This window comes from Ranitomeya imitator, chromosome 2 (genome assembly GCF_032444005.1).
Source record: "Ranitomeya imitator isolate aRanImi1 chromosome 2, aRanImi1.pri, whole genome shotgun sequence".
Classification (NCBI taxonomy): domain Eukaryota; kingdom Metazoa; phylum Chordata; class Amphibia; order Anura; family Dendrobatidae; genus Ranitomeya; species Ranitomeya imitator.
The window spans coordinates 55,662,064-55,682,766 of NC_091283.1; the positions used below are offsets into that span (position 1 = coordinate 55,662,064).

Consider the following 20,703-nt stretch of genomic DNA (forward strand, 5'->3'; position numbering starts at 1 on the left):
AGAGATGTAGCAGAGGCACAAAGCGATTTTGGCTGCACAATGTGTTACAACTAAAGTTTGCGTCTAGCCCCCGGTCTTTTGAGTGAGAGGGAATATAGCCCCCCAAAGGACTATTTCAGTAAATAGATGTCGTCTCCTATCTACAGGATCGATGATAACTTGTATATCATGGGGTCTAGCCTCTAGGACCCCCCACCAATTGCCAGAAAGGGGAACTTTTAACCCCTTTCTTGGTGGAGCTGCAGTCGATCATCCCCACAAGCGCCCGTTCTGACGGATGGTCGGAGTCCTAGCGACCAGACCCCCCCCACATTGAACTAGCAGTTATCACCATTGCGGTGGATAAGCGAGAACACCTTTCTTTTTTTAATACCCCTTAAACTTCTTTCTTGAATTTTGCTGGGCTGGATTTAGACTTGCTGCCTTTTTCAGGAGTGGAGATGAATGACCTGTATGTCTCCTTTCCTGTGTATCCACTCCTGACTCCAACTTATAAAATAGCATCAAAACTCGTCGGGTAATCCAGCCGCAGGGTTCTGTACACATCAGACCCAGGTCCGCCAAGCCGGATGATTTTGGCACTATCCTGTGTAAGGAGGGATCCAAACTCTTTCCCGATGGCACATGTTATGAGGATCGGGCATGTTGGACGTCGGCATGTCTCATTCTTTAGGAGATAAGCCCCTATTGGCAGCGTCCTTACCTATCCACATTAAGAACTAGTGCACGCTCGGCTTAGCAGAGCGTGCATGTGTATGGAGCGGTCAAGAGGACTAACATTCAGCCAACGGGCAGTGGAACCTTTCCACGATTTGGACGGAGTTTTGCGGACTCCTATTTGGAGGTATCTCTACGTGTTGGTGATGAAAGGGGTCGGGGTCCTTATTTAAGGTGTGAAATGGGGTCTTTTGGTTAAAAATGAAACTTTCGGGATACGGATAAAGCAACGTTGTTCGCCATTCCCCCCGCGATTGCAAATGTCGTCCTGAGACGTAGCAGTGCTCACAGTGCTGACCGTTTAACTCTTTAAACCCTGCACCATCGTTGGATCACTTTCTTTCCGCACCGGATATTAAACTTCCCGCTCTCTTTTAACCCCTTGTCATCGGCTGCCGGGTCCATGTGCTCTGTAAGCCCAGCAGTGACCCATCGGAGCCATGGACTGCTCCAGCATTGTCTTTGGTGGTGATGGGAGCCGTGCGCCGGCGTATGGGAGGGGGGATGTAATCCCACTTAGTATTCAGTGGACGAGTATGGTAGTATTACTAGGCAGCCCACGGCTCAGCTTCCTCCTCTCATTCACCAGACTGTGTATCTCTGGCCGGGGAGAGGACGGATCCTATGAAATGGGGACTGCAGATAGCAGGTGATTGTGTGATTGTGCACGGCGAGGGTTGTTGTACGTGGGAAGGCTAGTGCTGCAGGATTACTCCTCCATACTGCAGCAGACCGCTCCGTGTATACGGCTAGAATTGTGTGCATCGGTGTGTACGGGCTTCTGCATCAATGATTTATGTTATACCGCCACATAATGCAACCTGTTCTAGCTGTGCCGTCCTCCCCAGGCAGAGCTGAAGTAGAGGGGTAGGGGTCGCACTTGTTACCCCAGTTCTAGGTATGTTTCTATACTGGACTAATGTTTTTTTTTTTGTTGCTATTTTATTCTATAATTTAGAGACACCTTAGGGCAATGCATATACATCACTATATATTAAGTGCGGGGCGGCACAGGCAGCGACTCCCTGGGGGGCTGCTTTCCGTTCGCCTACTGCACCCGCGTTTAATAGCCATTTTGGGGACGGCGTGCTGCTGTGCCAGCTTTTCTCAGTCCATCCGCATGCTGCTGGGGTGGAGCCTACGAAATGATATCGCCCGCCGTAAAAATGATGTCATGCCGAAAATTATGTACACCCGCCGAGCACAGCGACACCCCCTTTAAATATTTTATGGGTTACGCAAAGCAGTGCATGCAGGATTTCATTATTAATTTTTTTTTTCTTTTAAAGGGAAAGCAGCTAAAGGTCACACAGTCACATTTAATAATTAAAAGCTCAGGAGAGGATGTGTTCTGTAATGTCTACCTCCCGGTCCGCCCCTCCTCGGTGCTGCGCCTACGTCAGAGCCAGGGGGGGACGTATTGGAGGTGAATGATTGTCTTGACCCGGGATATGTCATCCGATGATTGCTATCCTGTTCCACCACTGACATTGATGGGGCATAGCCCTCTCACATTTCCTGTCTCTCACCTTGTCTGTGTCACGGCGAGGCATGGTTTTCACAAGAATATGGTCGCACACTATATCGCGGCACACATGATGCGTTAATGTCCTTAAAACTATATTATATTCATTGTTGGGTGGCTAGTGCAGAACTACTACTCCCAGCATGCCTGTTGTAAACCATAGATATAACTAAACCTTTTCAAAGGGGGGGCGTCAAAATGTACGGACTATCCTTTACCTGGCCATACACCAACGGACTGTAATTCCGTCAGACAACGGCCTGTCTTCCCTGAGAACAAAAGGATGGGGCATGTTAAAACTCGATATGCCCAATCTTTGCTTCCCTCAATAAATGCCTCACATTGGACGGTTGGCCGTTCCTCCAAAATCATCTGTCCAATGACATAGGAAGATCTGCAGGTGCTCACCCATGACATTCAGTTTTGTCCTGGGGGTTTAAAGGGGTTATACAGAGAAATATTCTATTTATTCCTTTTCCTCATTTATACACTTGATAGTTTCACTCTGTATTGAGGTTACACTCCTGGTCGTGTATTTTCGTCGTCCCGGACTATGACATAACGGTCATTTCTAGACGCATTTGTTTCCTTGGTCAGACGCGCCCGCTCTGCCGTCCTCCCTTTCCACCATACGCCGCCATAATGTGAGCACTGGGGCATGGGGCACCATGACGTACGCCTCGTCTAAAACTGAAGGCATCTGCGGGCGGCACAGTTGTCAGGCGGGCGCGTTTGGATGATAAATCAGGCGGTGGGCCGCCGCTCTCGGCTGCCTTTGTGATGAACGCCTTCCTCCTCGGGTGCAGATTGCGTTTCTGTGCATTTGTGCTCTGATTTTGCAGCAGAATTCCTTGTACTTTATACTGAATATCTATCTTTCTTTCTTTCCCATAGATACAGAAACCCCTTTGTTGCCTTATCCTTCCCTCCGCACCTTGGATCAGAGCTGGGGAATAATTACATGGAGGATTGCACGTGGATGGCTGCTTGAGACCGCTTACCAGAGATGGAAGAAACCCAATGTGAGTACGGCCGGAGCGTCCCATCATGTCTGATGAAACGCGCTGTGATCACACGGCTTACAACGAGTCTATAAAATGTCCCTAATCAATGTGTTACTAAGCGTGCACTTTTAAAGGGGCTGTTCAGTTTTATAGAAAAAAAATGGCCCACGGTATTCTGCACTAACCTGATGGGAAGTGTGGTCATGTGTTCTACATCCATGTGACCACTGCAGCCAATCGTTAGCTTCAGTGGTCATGTGTTCTACATCCAGGCAGTCACTATCTTCAGCACTCTTGTTCATCTACATTACCACTGCAGCCAATCACTGGCCTCGGCGGTTTAGTGCTCTACATCCATGTGACTACTGCAGCCAATTAAGTCTCAGCAGTCATGTTCCCTACATCCATCTGACCACTGCAGCCAATCACTGGCGTAAGTGCTCATGTGTGATAGATCCATGTGATCACTGCAGCCAGTCACTAACTTCAGTGCTCATGTGCCTTCCATCTGTGACCTCTGCAGTCAATCACTGGACTTGGGGGTCATGGGTCATACATCTTCATGAGCACTGCAGCTTCTGAGTTCATGTGCTGTACATCCATGATCACGCTGCAGTTAGGCCAGTGATTAAGTGGTCATGTGTTATACGTGCTGGTATCACCCTTTAAGCCATAGATTAGCTGCGCTGGTCTTTTGGACGTAGCACCTTTTAATAAAGGTGGTCAAATGGTCCTTCTGTCTATGGTCCTGGTGAGCGCGACCTTTGAAGACTTTGGTGGTTTTGAAGCGTATTTGCTCTATGGACGTCGAGATCGTAATCTGAACAATCCACAATTAGTTCTGCACTTATTTATTTTTTTATTTTGAAACCTTTTTATATGTTTTCGTTTGCGCTGGATCCGCGGCGTGTCCCGTCTAGTGATCAGCGATTATCATGCTATTTGACCTGTGTAATCGCTGCTTTTTCTCATTGGGCATTAATCGCCCGTGCACCAGGTTTTTTAATCAGTAATTACAGTTTCCACTGGAGGAGGCTGAGCTCTCGTGTTGAAGAAAATCCTAATAAATACGGGGGATGGAGAACAGTCACATTTTCCAGTTCCACTTGTTAAATCTCTTTAGTATTTTTTTTTTTTTGGTTCAGCTGACGAGCCAATTTCTGTAATATGCAAAGGAAAATAATCTGTTTTATTTCTTTTGGTCAAATCAATACAAATAAAGCAACTTTCTGCGTGCATTACGCTCGGCGGTCCGGATTTAGATGGATTCAATAATCCACAGTTTGGATTAAAGGATTTTTTTTAGTGTGATTGGGTAACTGTTTGGAGGAGCGAGCATAAAACCATTAGCGGAGGAGATTTTACATTCTGCTGACGGAGGACCCCTCTATAATATTACTACAGGTCCTTCTCAAAAAATTAGCATATAGTGTTAAATTTCATTATTTACCATAATGTAATGATTACAATTAAACTTTCATATATTATAGATTCATTATCCACCAACTGAAATTTGTCAGGTCTTTTATTGTTTTAATACTGATGATTTTGGCATACAACTCCTGATAACCCAAAAAACCTGTCTCAATAAATTAGCATATCAAGAAAAGGTAAACGACCTATTACCCTAATCTTCTGAATCAACTAATTAACTCTAAACACATGCAAAAGATACCTGAGGCTTTTATAAACTCCCTGCCTGGTTCATTACTCAAAACCCCCATCATGGGTAAGACTAGCGACCTGACAGATGTCAAGAAGGCCATCATTGACACCCTCAAGCAAGAGGGTAAGACCCAGAAAGAAATTTCTCAACAAATAGGCTGTTCCCAGAGTGCTGTATCAAGGCACCTCAATGGTAAGTCTGTTGGAAGGAAACAATGTGGCAGAAAACGCTGTACAACGAGAAGAGGAGACCGGACCCTGAGGAAGATTGTGGAGAAGGACCGATTCCAGACCTTGGGGAACCTGAGGAAGCAGTGGACTGAGTCTGGTGTGGAAACATCCAGAGCCACCGTGCACAGGCGTGTGCAGGAAATGGGCTACAGGTGCCGCATTCCCCAGGTAAAGCCACTTTTGAACCATAAACAGCGGCAGAGGCGCCTGACCTGGGCTACAGAGAAGCAGCACTGGACTGTTGCTAAGTGGTCCCAAGTACTTTTTTCTGATGAAAGCAAATTTTGCATGTCATTCGGAAATCAAGGTGCCAGAGTCTGGAGGAAGACTGGGGAGAAGGAAATGCCAAAATGCCTGAAGTCCAGTGTCAAGTACCCACAGTCAGTGATGGTGTGGGGTGCCATGTCAGCTGCTGGTGTTGGTCCACTGTGTTTCATCAAGGGCAGGGTCAATGCAGCTAGCTATCAGGAGATTTTGGAGCACTTCATGCTTCCATCGGCTGAAATGCTTTATGGAGATGAAGATTTCATTTTTCAGCACGACCTGGCACCTGCTCACAGTGCCAAAACCACTGGTAAATGGTTTACTGACCATGGTATTACTGTGCTCAATTGGCCTGCCAACTCTCCTGACCTGAACCCCATAGAGAATCTGTGGGATATTGTGAAGAGAAAGTTGAGAGACGCAAGACCCAACACTCTGGATGAGCTTAAGGCCGCTATTGAAGCATCCTGGGCCTCCATAACATCTCAGCAGTGTCACAGGCTGATTGCCTCCATGCCACGCCGCATTGAAGCAGTCATTTCTGCCAAAGGATTCCCGACCAAGTATTGAGTGCATAACTGAACATTATTATTTGATGGTTTTTTTGTTTGTTATTAAAAAACACTTTTATTTGATTGGATGGGTGAAATATGCTAATTTATTGAGACAGGTTTTTTGGGTTATCAGGAGTTGTATGCCAAAATCATCAGTATTAAAACAATAAAAGACCTGACAAATTTCAGTTGGTGGATAATGAATCTATAATATATGAAAGTTTAATTGTAATCATTACATTATGGTAAATAATGAAATGTAACACTATATGCTAATTTTTTGAGAAGGACCTGTATATATATTCCTGTAGTTCTTGACCAAGTCTGCACACACTGCAGCAGGGATTTTGGCCCACTCCTCCATACAGATCTTCTCCAGGTCTTTCAGGTTTTGGGGCTGTCACTGAGCAACATTGAGTTTCAGCTCCCTCCAAAACTTTTCTCTTGGGGTTCAGGTCTGGAGACTGTCTAGGCCACCTCAGGACCTTGAAATGCTTCTTATGGAGCCACTCCTTAGTTGCCCTGGCTGTGTGTTTCAGGTCATTGTTATGATGGAAGACCCAGCCACGACCCATCTTCAATGCACTTACTGAGGGAAGGAGGTTGTTGGCTAAAATCTCGCTATACATGACCCCATCCATCCTCCCTTCAATACTGTGCCATCGTCCTGTCCCTTTTGCAGAAAAGCACCCCCAAAGTATGATGTTTCCCCCACCATGTCTCACATTAGGGATGGTGTTCTTGGGGTTGTACTCATTCTTCTTCCTCCAAATACGGCGAGTAGAGTTGATAATAAAAAGTTCTATTTTGGTCTCATCTGACCACGTGATCTTCTCCCATGCCTCCTCTGGGTCATCCACATGGTCATTGGCGAACTTCAGACTGGCCTGGACATGTGCTGGCGAGAACAGGGGCATCTTGTGTACCCTGCAGGATTTTAATCCATGACACCATAGTGTTTTACTAATGGTAATGTTTGAGACTGTGGTCCCAGCTTTCTTCAGGTCATTGACCAGGTCCTCCTGTGTAGTTCTGGGCTTATTCCTGACCTTTCCCAGAATTATCCTTACCCCACGAGGCGAGATCTTACATGGAGCCCCAGACCAAGGAAGATTGACAGTCATCTTGTAGTTCTTCCATTTTCTAATAATTGCCCCAACAGTTGTCGCCTTCTCACCACGCTGCTTGCCTATTGTCCTGTAGCCTATCCCAGCCTTGTGCAGGTTTACAATATTGAACCTGGTGTCCTTTTAACAGCTCTTTGGTCTTGGCCATGGTGGAGAGGGTGGAGTGTGATTGTGTGTGTGGACAGGTGTCTTTTATACAGGTAACGAGTTCACACAGGTGCAATTAATACAGGTAATGAGTGCAGAGTAGGAGGGATTCTTAAAGAAAAACTAACAGGTCTGTGAGAGACAGAATTCTTGCTGGTTGGTCGGTGATCAAATACTTATTTCATGCTATAAAATGCAAATTAATTATGTTAAAATCATGCAATGTGATTTTTTTTTTGGCTTTTATTCTTAGATTCTGTCTCTCACAGGTGAAGTGTACCTACGATAAAAATTACAGACCTCTCCATTCTTTGTAGGTGGGAAACCGTGCAAAATTGTCAGTGTATCAAATACTTATTTTCCCCACGGTTGGTCACCCAAAGCTCATGTACTTGGCCATAATATGGCAATTTCCAACTGTACCCCAGTGTGCTCTGGTAAGAAGCATTGTACGTGTTGAATTTCGGCATGCCCATCCTTTATGCAGAACTGTGTTTATGGTGAAGTATGCTTTACTCCAGGAATACTACTGGCTCGTACTCCAGATGTGTCCATAGACCCCTCATACACCCGAGGTAGGACGAAAGACTATGCATGGCCTCCATCAGGCTGCCTTAGGTCGGTATAATATTCTTTCATGGAGCGTGCCAATATCACCATGCACTGGTATACATTGGCGGCATTTATCGGAAAAATCCTCTTGACGTTTCTTTGGCACTGTGTGAATGGTTCCTTAGGAGAAATGTTCATATGGAAAGTGTGGGAGGAGATTGCACAACTTTTGTTCCTGTTCTATTTTTAATTCCAATACAAGCCACATTGGTAGTCTGTGGCCCTGCAAATCTACCCGCTGGCATCTGCGACACCTCTTCTGATTAGTAGACCCAGTGTACCGCAGCACACTCGCACGATGTTGCAGCGGGCTTAAGGTACCGTCACACTTAGCGACGCTGCAGCGATACCGACAACGATCCGGATCGCTGCAGCGTCGCTGTTTGGTCGCTGGAGAGCTGTCACACAGACCGCTCTCCAGCGACCAACGATGCCGGTAACGAGGGTAAACATCGGGTAACTAAGCGCAGGGCCGCGCTTAGTAACCCAATGTTTACCCTTGTTACCATCCTAAAAGTAAAAAAAACAAACACTACATACTTACCTACAGCCGTCTGTCCTCCAGCGCTGGGCTCTGCACTCCTCCTGTACAGGCTGTGAGCACAGCGGCTGGAAAGCAGAGCGGTGACGTCACCGCTCTGCTTTCCGGCTGACCGACGCTCACAGCCAGTACAGGAGGAGTGCAGAGCACAGCGCTGGAGGACAGACGGCTGTAGGTAAGTATGTAGTGTTTGTTTTTTTTACCTTTTAGGATGGTAACCAGGGTAAACATCGGGTTACTAAGCGCGGCCCTGCGCTTAGTTACCCGATGTTTACCCTGGTTACCAGTGAAGACATCGCTGAATCGGTGTCACACACGCCGATTCAGCGATGTCTGCGGGAGTCCAGCGACGAAATAAAGTTCTGGACTTTCTTCCCCGACCAGCGACAGCACAGCAGGGGCCTGATCGCTGCTGCCTGTCACACTGGACGATATCGCTAGCGAGGACGCTGCAACGTCACGGATCACTAGCGATATCGTCTAGTGTGACGGTACCTTTACTTGTCAGAAGGGCAGCCAGGGATGTCGGCAGCCAGGGATGTCGGCAGGTAGGAGGTTTATAAAGTCAAGGACTACCAATGTGGCCACTAGACCAGCTTCCTGCAAATCTTTTTGCTCAATTCTGGTATTTTGCAACCCCTGCTGGTTCAGTGCCTGGCTGAAACAACATGGTCTGCTGAGGTTAATTGCTGAGCCCAAGAATGACCTCTACACAGTGTCCAGATACTATGTATTTCTGGTTACCAGGTAACAGCTGATCAGTGGGGTCTCAGGTGTCGGGCCCCCATCGATCTGTTATTGATGACCTAGCCTAAGGATGGGTAATCAATATCGTAGCCTTGGGATGGGTAATCCATATCGTAGTCTTGGACAACCACATTAATCTAGCTTAGTGATGGATTGCTTAGCCCATCTATCATGGCGGTGTCTGTCAGCAGATTTCAGACTATTTCCTTAGCCCCCCATTCACATTATATAGGCTTTCGGCTGACCACTATATCCCCCCGACTCCCCTATACACAGACAAGCACTCCAAGCTGATGCCAGACCCCTTTATAACCAAGAACAAAAGTATCCGTTGTCAGGAATCCAACATGTCGGATCCTTCTCTCCAACATAATCTGTCGAGGGGGTGTCGTGGCGGGAGCCCCCCATTAACTCGTCGGTCTCCACCGACTTTAGTGTAAGGTATGTGTTGGCTGACCTTAAGTGGTTGCCTGCAGAATCGGACTAGGTAGGGTTAGGATACAACTTGCCACCAGTACATGACCCATAAGGTAAAATATATCATCCAGATACATATAGTATAATATACTTTACAAAAGTGAACCTCCCCTTTAAGTGCTCCCATAGGTTCGTGGTGTGAAGTCTGAAAATCATAAGTGTCTCCTGTAGTGAATTCCTGGCTCTGTTTATGACCTTGCTCTGTAAATCTTTATTCCTGGAAGCTTATTTGGCCACTGGGGCGCTATTGCGATGACCTCCAAGGACCAATATTCCTTATTTACGTGGTGCCGGTGTATTCCCCAGGGCTGTACCGAGAGGAAGATAAACATCCCATCATAAGAATACAGGAAGATGATATCGGGGGAGAGCTGCTGATTGTATTGTTTCATGAGCCCCCTGAAGAGCAATAGGTGCATAATACGCCGTTAATATGTGTAAATCTGCAGAAAATTTCACTTTCCTGTCCAATATTATCCAGCAAATAAGCCATAATTATATCTGAGTACACCTTCTGTTCATTGGATATTCCTGACACAATTATTGCCTTTTTAACAAACTACAAGTCCCAGCATGCTCTGCCAGCTATACTGAAATTATTTTTTTTTACCTGTTTAAAGTTAGTCTGCAGTCATGAATATAACATCATTTAATACTGATGTAGCATAAGGCAGGTTTAAAGTTTTTGCTCCCCATCTGAGAACAGCATGATGTAGGAGCACAGACCCTGATTCCAGCGATATATATCACTTATGGGGCTGCCTGCTGCTGCTTTGATTAAATCACAGATTTCTCTGCTGCAGATCTAGCAGAGCTCTGAATGCTGAGCTGTGTATAACCTCGCCCACACCAATAATTGGCTGCTTTCTGAGTACACAGCAGAAACAGCCAATCATTAGTGGGGTCGGGGTTATGCTTATGGAGGACTACATTGCACGTGACAACTAGTCCACAAGTGATAATCTCCTGCTGATAAAACTTTTAAATTAACCAAACAAAAGCAAGCAGCCCAGTAAGTGATACTTCGTTGGAATCAGGGTCTCTGGCTTTACTTTATGCTGCTCTCGGTTTAGGTGACAAAAAATTGGCTTTAAACAACTAGACAGGAGGTCTGCAAATGTTTTGTAAAATAAGTAAAAATACAAAATGTGCAGGATCTGGTCACAGATTACACCTTCAAAGCATGCAAGGATTTGGCGATGATCGCCGCCCATGCGCTGTCAATAACATGATTGTGTAACTGTGAGGGAAGGATTGTATTGGTGAAAACTATCCCAACGTTCTTCATAAACGAGCTCTAAACACCTTGTATATGGTGCATTAACCAGACCGAATTAGCACGTCTAAATGCACCGCTGGTCTCTTGCTTGTCAGTACCATTATTGCTTAAGGAATCATTGATCTGGAGGGATTTGGTAGAGGGGCCTGCAGCAGGTAGATAGGGGGGAGGATCCTGCTGCAGCCACCTGCCACTGTGTACAGGCAGAAACTCGACAGTCAGGAGGGGGACATGCCTGAATTCCTAAGACACACAGAAGATTTCTTTGTATATTCTCTTAGTTTTGATTGAGACAAAATAAGATCAAGAGGATTGTTTGTTTTTTTTAATTTTTTTTATACTTTTTTTTTTGCTCAGGACTGGACAATTGCATGATGACGTTTCACTTTAAGAAGCGATTGGGAAAAGATGCATTTTGAGGAATAGCGCTGCTTACAGCAAGCTTCATAGAGATGTGACTTGTTCTTTTCATGGGAAAATATATATTTTTTTACTTGCAAACTTAAAAAAGTTTTTCTCTTAGTACTCAACTTTAGGACTTGGGGTTTTTTATTTTTTTTTCTGTTTGCTTTAGGACTACAGTCATTTCCACTGCAAGAAAAGGGTTTGTCAAACAGTCAATTATTTGACACCGATCTACTTCCTTCCCCCACAAACCCCTCACAATGAAGCTTTGTCTTGACGTTCCCGACTCTGCGCTTTCCAAGAAGGGCCTCAAATAACATGGATTGGTTCGAAAAGACTCGCACGTTTTTTGTTTTTTATGATTAGCACTAGTTTCCCCCCCCCTTGTCCTATTCTAGTGAATATCACGGTGACAGGGTTTCATATGCTACATTAATAGCTCTTTGTCCCTTAATCCCTGTGTCTCTCTTTCAAGACAGTATTTCAAAGCGCTTGTTTTTATTGCTGCGCTCCTCCCTCTGGCAGCTGCGCATGAACTGATTTATATAGTGCACCGCTCTGTTCATTATATACAACGTTCCAGACGGTCCAGAAAGGCTGCTCGCTGGGTGGCGGGGACCTAGAATTGAGATTATATTCCTATACTGATGGGGAAAACTACAAAAAGAACGTCGCGATTGCTGTCAAACGTAGAGGCTGTCGAGATGTAGTTGTCAAAGCGTCACAAGGCAGGCTGCGATGGAAGGTGGCAAAACTCAAAACTGGTCCTCTGCTCAAGGCAAAATTGGCACAAAAATTGGGCACTCAAAAATCATCGTCCCAGCCCAAATAGATGTCTACTGGTTGTTGGCCAAATTTCCTCATAGTCCCAGTTGGGGACCACATCCCTAATTTTGGTTATTTTGATCATTGCCAATACACATTAGACAGTGATATCTTTACAGACCACATCAAAGTTGACGTCGCAGAAAAACAAAGAGCCTGTGAAAGCCAAAGCGGTGCAACATTTTTATTGAAAACCAATTGCAAAAAAATATTTTTTAACAATAGTAAATCAAATAATGTACTGTATGAGCGTCACTAAGTGCTTACTGTATGCTGGAGCATGTCCGCATCACTTTACTGACTACTCTTGACCACACTTTGGTGCCCTCGTTCTCTCAAGGTTCCTGCAGGATGTTAAGGTAGTTTTTGGGTGTGTATCAGTCGGTGCTTAAACCTTCTGCCGTTCGGCAAATCTTTTAGTGCCAGGACCTGTTTTTTTTTTTGTTTTTTTTTTCTGAACCAGGCAGCTGACACATCAGGGTGCACAAAGCCAATGTGGTGACCTCCTGCCAGAATTAGGGATCATCTACTGACATGAGCCTCAATTGAGCTCGGGAGCTGCAGCGATTAGGAGCTTTTCAAATTTCAATCTCTGATTCTGGAAAAGTTGGGTGAAATTTAAGCCTGCAGTGTTTAGCAACTGGACAGATTCTTGTTTTTTCCCCTCATTACAAGCATTTGACCTGTCGGCCATGACTCGGGACAGGTGAAAGTACATCTGCCATTTTTCTCCAGGACCCAGGACATTGCTGTATGGCAAACAGACGGATCCCCGTCATAACAGACTACAGATCTCCTCTCCTCCATAACGTGCAGTCAGTAGATAAACTGCAACTTTCCACCTGCATGGAAATGAGCGCGTGGAATGTCTCTGTAACACCCAGAATATCTAAGGTATTTCAGTGTTTTCATTAAATCTTTGCCTTTAGGGGCTCACTGCAAAAACTCCGTCCCCCCGAGAGCTCTGTGCAGTTTAGTCAACACTAGTATGGGTGAAGGAGATCATAAGAATGTGGCGACTGTATTTGTATGGATACACATGTAACGGGGCTGACGATGAACCTAAAGGAGGTGGCCATTAGGGATGAGGGAACATGCTGGGGTAAGGTGTTATCTGAGCATGCTCAGGTGCTAACAGAGTGTCCTCGGCATGCCCCCCAAAAATGTTTGTGTCCAAACCCCCCCCCCCCCAGGCTCCGAGTCACAGGTGTGATTGCAACCTCACGTGCCATCATTTTGCCCCTAACTGTTGACATATCATCACTTTATCATTGGTTAGAGGGCTGAGTTTGAAGATACTAATGTAGCGATATGTCCCCATCCATGCACAGTAGTGTCCTGGCCGCTGGATGAGCGAGGGGCTACATCATAGCCCAAATGAATGGATCTGGTGGCCCGGGGCGGCGCTGGCTGGTGGCCCGGGGCGGCGCTGGCTGGTGGCCCGGGGCGGCACTGTGCAGAGACAACTTAAAAGCGGACTCGGCGCTGTGACTCCTTCGTTCTCGGGCTTGGTAGCGCTACGTCCAATGGTCATGAAGTATTATCGTTATAATACTCCCATCACTTTATAAGATTGGACTTCCCCTTTAAAGGGATTGTTGCTGTTTGACCTCGTCACCTTTTGTGAGCTGACCTGCAGTACTGGACGCAGCCTGTAGACTAGAATTGTGCCATTTTTTTATGGGGAAAAAAAAACACAACAAAAGTGGGACCAAATCCATGACCGTTTCCGAGGCACTTGTCATCCAATTTTTTTTTTAGAATCTGGAATGGTAAAACTGCTACAATGCGCTGCCACTCTCCTGTTCATAACTGGGCACCATTGCGATTTTGAACTGGAAAAAGTTGGTCAATTCTTGCATTTCTATTAGGGGGCTATATGAATGGTCTCCCCCTGGTCTCATGGGGCAGGTTTTCCAGGTTTAGCGAGGTGACCTTGGGACAGGAGGCGGCTGGCGCTCAGGTGCGCTCTGTGGATATATTTTGGTAACCTTCCCCTCACCTCCGCTTTCCTCCTACAGGCCACTGTTTACATTCCATGTGCCGGGGACTGAAAATCTGATATTGTGCCTGTGCCGCCCAGCTCCGCTGCAAGTTCAGCTGGTTTTTCCTCTTTTCCTCCCTGTGTTTAATATGTAAGCAGAAGCTTGCTATCCCAGAGATGGTGGCGGCTTTAACCCTTCTTGTACCCATAGTCTAGCCTTGCACGAAGCTATGGGTTTAGGGTACCAACCCCTTCAGCGACACCTATTTCTTGCCACGTATTTGGTGGAATTATGGAATAGCAGAGACCTGCAATTACATGTTGGTTTAATGCTTCCTTAGCAATTAATCCGGGGCCACTCAGGGGTTAACGAGCCCAAAGACATGAAATTAATTTCTAGCTGGTTTAACCCTCCGTCTCCTGTTTTAATGTAATTTTTTTATTTTTTTATTTCTACTTTGCAAGGCTGCGTTTACACGTTGCACCTACATTGAGGTTTTCCAATATTGTGGCAAAAAAAAATTAAGGCTTCTGTCTGGGTACGGTGGTGGTCTTTTAAAGACCTGGCCAACATCTGATGTGAATGTGTTACATGGTCACTGACCCTTTAAAAAAAAAAAAAAAGGGGGGGGTTCTCCAGGCATTAAAAGAATTGTCTAAAAAAAAAACCATGCCTGCTTTCTTCAAAAAATTAGCACCACTTCTTGTGTAGGAGTTGTGTGTTTTCGCAGCTTGGCTTCTTTGAAGCAGATGGGGTCTGTATTGCAATACCACATGCAACCTGTAGACTAGTGTGGCGCTGTTTTTGAAACAAAGCAGCCATGTTCTTCAAAACTAGGGGTAAGTGCACACATTGCGGATTTGGCTGCGGTTCCACAGTGAATTTGGCTGCGGATCCGCAGCAGCTTCTCATGCGTTGTACAGTACCATGTAAAACTATGGAAAACCAAATCTGCTGTGTACATGCTGCCGAAAATACCGCGCGGAAAAGCTGAGGTTTATTTTCCGCAGCATGTCAATTCTTTGTGCGGATTCTGCAGTGTTTTACACCTATTCCTTTATAGGAATCCGCAGGTGTAAAACCGCAGGTGAAATCCACACAAAATCTGCACTGCGTTTTACCTGCGGATTCTGCAGAATCCACGCTGACAAATCCGCAACATGTGCACATACCCCTAGACAGTTCCTTTACAATTCACTGCATAGGTGAATGTTAGCAAGGTAAGGGTCTGACCAGTGGGACCCCCAACTAACTATGAGCTTCCCCCATTTATCCTCTCCAGCAGGACCGATCCATTGGATGGCGAACAAGCATTTTTGCTCTTCTCATAAACCTCTATGAGAGGCTGGAAGACTAAACTAAACAATCAGCTACTTGCCACGCAACCAATGTAATTTATATGCGGTCGACGGACACCTTATTCCTAGGAACCAGCCTGTCCTAAAATATTAGATCTTGGCAATAAGCATGGAAAGGCATATATATATATACATATACATATACACACACAGTACAGACCAAAGGTTTGGACACACCTTCTCATTTAAAGGTTTTTCTGTATTTTCATGGCTATGAAAATTGTACATTCACACTGAAGGCATCAAAACTGTGAATTAACACATGTGGAATTATATACTTAGCAAAAAAGTGTGAAACAACTGAAAATATGTCTTATATAATATTCTAGATTCTTCAAAGTAGCCACATTTTGCTTTGATGACTGCTTTGCACACTCTTGGCATTATCTTGATGAGCTTCAAGAGGTAGTCACCGGGAATGGTTTTCACTTCACAGGTGTGCCCTGTCAGGTTTAATAAGTGGGATTTCTTGCCTTATAAATGGGGTTGGGACCATCAGTTGTGTTGTGCAGAAGTCTGGTGGATGCACAGCTGATAGTCCTACTGAATAGACTGTTAGAATTTGTATTATGGCAAGAAAAAAGCACCTAAGTAAAGAAAAATGAGTGGTCATCATTACTTTGAAAGTGTCCCCAAGTGCAGTGGCAAAAACCATCAAGCGCTACAAAGAAACTGGCTCACATGAGGACCGCCCCAAGAAAGGAAGACCAAGAGTCACCTCTGCTTCTGAGGATAAGTTTATCCGAGTCACCAGCCTCAGAAATCGCAGGTTAACAGCAGTTCAGATTAGAGACCAGGTCAATGCCACACAGAGATCTAGCAGCAGACACATCTCTACAACAACTGTTAAGAGGAGACTTTGTGCAGCAGGCCTTCTTGGTAAAATGGCTGCTAGGAAACCACTGCTAAGGACAGGCAACAAGCAGAAGAGACTTGTTTGGGCTAAAGAACACAAGGAATGGACATTAGACCAGTGTAAATCTGTGCTTTGGTCTGATGAGTCCAAATTTGAGATCTTTGGTTCCAACCACCGTGTCTTTGTGCGATGCAGAAAAGGTGAACGGATGGACTCTACATGCCTGATTCACACCGTGAAGCATGGAGGAGGAGGTGTGATGGTGTGGGGGTGCTTTGCTGGTGACAATGTTGGGGATTTATTCAAAATTGAAGGCATACTGAACCAGCATGGCTACCACAGCATCTTGCAGCGACATGCTATTCCATCTGGTTTGTTTAGTTGGACCATCATTTATTTTTCAACAGGACAATGACCCCAAACACATCTCCAGGCTGTGTAAGGGCTATTTGACCAAGAAGGAGAGTGATGGGGTGCTGCGCCAGATGACCTGGCCTCCACAGTCACCAGACCTGAACCCAATCGAGATGGTTTGGGGTGAGCTGGACCGCAGGGTGAAGGCAAAAGGGCCAACAAGTGCTAAGCATCTCTGGGATCTCCTTCAAGACTGTTGGAAGACCATTCCCGGTGACTACCTCTTGAAGATCATCAAGAGAATGCCAAGAGTGTGCAAAGCAGTCATCAAAGCAAAAGGTGGCTGCTTTGAAGAACCTAGAATATAAGACATAATTTCAGTTGTTTCACACTTTTTTGTTAAGTATATAATTCCACATGTGTTAATTCATAGTTTTGATGCCTTCAGTGTGAATGTACAATTTTCATGGTCATGAAAATACAGAAAAATCTTTAAATGAAAAGGTGTCCAATTTTTGGTCTGTACTGTGTATATATATATACCGTATATATATATATTCTCTTAATTTTTTTTAGCTATGGTATATGTTTTCAATATATATTATTTTTTTAAAGATAATATATAAATACACATTTATTTATTTTTTTACTTCCCAAAATCTGGAAAATACCACACAGTGTGTGTGTAATACCGTATGTGTGTGTGTGTGATATATTTATTTACATTTAAATAGAGCCTCTTCAAAGACCTTTTTTTTTTTTTTTAAACTTAAATGCATGTATTTGTAGCTTAAAATTGCTACAATTTGGTTTTTGTTAAACATTTTTCACCGTTTGTCTTCCAAAGCCTCTATGTTGCACGGTCTATTATTATTAGTTCAATGAGTCAACTGAGAATCAGTCAGTGAGCTTATACTTACGGTATGTTTCCACATTCAGGAAACGCTGCGTGTTTGACGCTGCGTAGAGCCACAGCGTCAAACACGCAGCGTCCAGATGTTACAGCATAGTGGAGGGGATTTCATGAAATCCCGTCTCCACTATGCATTAAAAGACGCACGCGGCAGACCCGCGGAAACGGACATGTGGCGCATCTTTTCAGAACGCAGCATGTCCTTACAATGCTGAAACAACGCAAGGACAACGCAGGTGACCTGCCAGTGACCTCAGGTGCAGATTTGGTCAGGATTTCACCTGCGTAATATCCTGACCAAATCCCTGGACGTGGACACATACCCTTACAGTCTTCTGGGAGAGTTTGTAACCCTTTGTTTTCTTTCATGTTCCAAACTCATCTGAGCTGATTTATGAGCACAGGCCACTTCATAGTTGAATGCGTAGGGTAAGACTGCTTGTAAAAGTCAACATTTTTAATGAAACCCAATTGCAATGATTTTTAGTCCCAAATACATGCTTTTAAGCACGAAAAATAATGAAATCCACCAATGGACAGCCCGGTCCACTCTTGTCCACCACCTGCAGACAGTGTTTGGTCTGGAGCACTAGCGGCTGTCTGTGGAGCAGTCACTCGGTGCGTATTGCGTTAGTGTTCGCTTTTCTCCGAAGCTTTGGTCTCGGCTTCTTGTATTACAGGGTTGTATTGTCTCCCTTTTATAGAGTATCGTATGGCTTAACCCATCGCATGCTGGGTAACAGTCTCAGGGTCTGAGTTCTGCACTTTGGCTGTAATGTCTTTGCCAGATGACTGCGTATTACTGGGAGGTGTGAGAACAGGCAGGAAACATTGGAAGTCACCGACCTTTTATTTACTTCTTACATTAGTGGACTGATGGATTATACAGGTGGGGGTTAAACGCCAGATAGTTTCGCCCAGCCCCGTTTTCCATCCTGCGGCCATTGGATGTAATAATAAAGGATGCAGGAGTCGGGTCTTGGTGCCAGCAGGATATTTGAAGAGGACCTTTCACGTTTCGGTTTACTTAAGAAATACTTTCAAAACACCAACTTAGCAAAGTTTCCAATGTATATCATCGGTGGAAAAAGTTACATAACTTTTACGACTTATGGCAGCTAATAAAGTGTAATAATAAATTATTTTTTTTTTTGCTGAGCTTTCACTTATATATTTAGAATGAACGGCTCCATAGAAAAGGTTGTAACAAAATACTGCTGGGTCCTTGATCGCACCTGATGCCGGGCACCGAGCAACTATCTGGTAGATCCCATGGGGCCTGAAATCTGTGGGATCCACTGGCGAGAAGAGGATGCGTGTGGATCACCCTGGTCCTGCTTTTGCCGACAATGGGAATTAGGGAATTTGTTCTTTTATTGGTTGTATAATAAGGGAGGACTTAAGTTGCACCTGAGATTTAAATGGAGAGAGCTTCTTTAAATAGGTTGTCCACCTTATTTTAGACATTTTTTTTTACTTAAATGCATGTATTTGTGGCTTAAAATTATTTTTGCCATAATTTTTCTTTAAACACTTAGCACCGTTTGTCTTCCTTAGCCTCTGTGTACATTAAGGGATTGCTATTTTATCAGTTGTGTAATCAGGGAGGGCTTAATGAAGGTGCACCTGAGATGACAGACAGGTGCTGATATGCTAGGTTTCCTGTCTCCACCGTGAATTCTTAATAATAAATTCAGCGTCATCTACTTCCTGAATAACTTTTAACAGTTGTAAACTCAAAATGCAAAACGCCAAAAGTAAAATACCAGCAATTCCCCTCCCTTGATATCTTCTCTTTTGAACCCATTCTGTTTACATTGCACATAAAAAGACTGTATAAAATATTATTATAAATGTATCCCAGTAGCTATTTTCTCCTCTTTTCTTAAGCTTGTGTTTGACTGTAAGATAACTGTCTGCAGCAGGAGCCTCCCCCCTCCCTGCAATAGATGAACATTAGACATCACATTTGCTCAGTTCCATCTTTTAGCAGTTGAAGATTGAAAGTGTACAAGTTTATGGGAAGGGCGGCTTATATCCTCTTTAATACAGTTCACAACCAATATGATTGGGATTGGGACAATAAAATGACCAATGTGTTAAGATACCCAAATATCCAGTATATAAATTCTTTTGGCAGGAATACTCCTAGTTTCAAACTTGTGGAAAACTTGTAGACTGACAAACACGGAAACGTTTATTTCTTCTCTTACTTTTATGATTCGGACCCACTTTTAGTTTTCTTTTAATAGTATGCAAAATATGCCGTAGAAATCTGGTCTTGGTAAGGGGTGGTCTTCTGAAGAGGGTTTCACTCCTTGTTTTGCCATTTTTTTCATATAAATATTTTGCTGCCCTTGTGGCACTTTTTTTTTTTCTATGGTGTTCGCAAAAAATACTTAAAGGGAACCTGTCACCCCGAAAATCGCGGGTGAGGTAAGCCCACCGGCATCAGGGGCTTATCTAGAGCATTCTGTAATGCTGTAGATAAGCCCCCGATGTTACCTGAAAGAGGAGAAAAAGAGGTTAGATTATACTCACCCGGGGGCGGTCCCGCTGCGGTCCGGTCGGATGGGCGTCTCTGGTCCGCTGCGGCGCCTCCCATCTTCATTCCAAGACATCCTCTTCTGATCTTCAGCCACGGCTCCGGCACAGGCGTACTTTCTGTCCTGTTGAGGGCAGAGCAAAGTACTGCAGTGCGCAGGCGGCGGAAAGGTCAGAGAGGCCCAGCGCCTGCGCACTGCTGTACTTTGCTCTGCCATCAACAGGGCAGACAAAGTACGCCTGCGCCGGAGCCGCAGTGTGAAGACCAGAAGAGGACGTCATCTGATGAAGATAGGAGAGGCCAGAGCGGACCTGAGACACCTATTTGACCGGACCAGCAGTGGGACCGCCCCTGGGTGAGTATAATCTAACCTCTTTTTCTCCTCTTTCAGGTTACATCGGCGGCTTATCTACAGCATACAGAATACTGTAGATAAGCTCCTGATGGCGGTGAGCGCACCTCCCCATCGATTTTGGGGGTGACAGGTTCCCTTTAAAAACGCTCATCCTCCTCCTGTACAATGACTGATAACACCTCTATATACAGTAGATAACAGGATCCACCATTCACAA

At 44.8% G+C, this 20,703-nt stretch overlaps 1 protein-coding gene across 4 annotated transcripts in view; it reads left to right on the forward strand.

Moving 5' to 3' along the window:
- Nucleotides 1-20,703, forward strand: part of SIPA1L3 (signal induced proliferation associated 1 like 3) — a 133,615-nt gene that overhangs the window by 24,133 nt on the left and 88,779 nt on the right. For 3 of the 4 annotated variants that reach the window (XM_069746774.1, XM_069746777.1, XM_069746778.1), the window contains exon 2: nucleotides 3,137-3,264. The gene's annotated coding sequence lies outside the window, so the exon portion shown is untranslated. Of the gene's footprint in view, nucleotides 1-1,223; nucleotides 1,367-3,136; nucleotides 3,265-20,703 lie in introns of those variants that run through there. The other variant, XM_069746776.1, reaches the window with a different exon arrangement.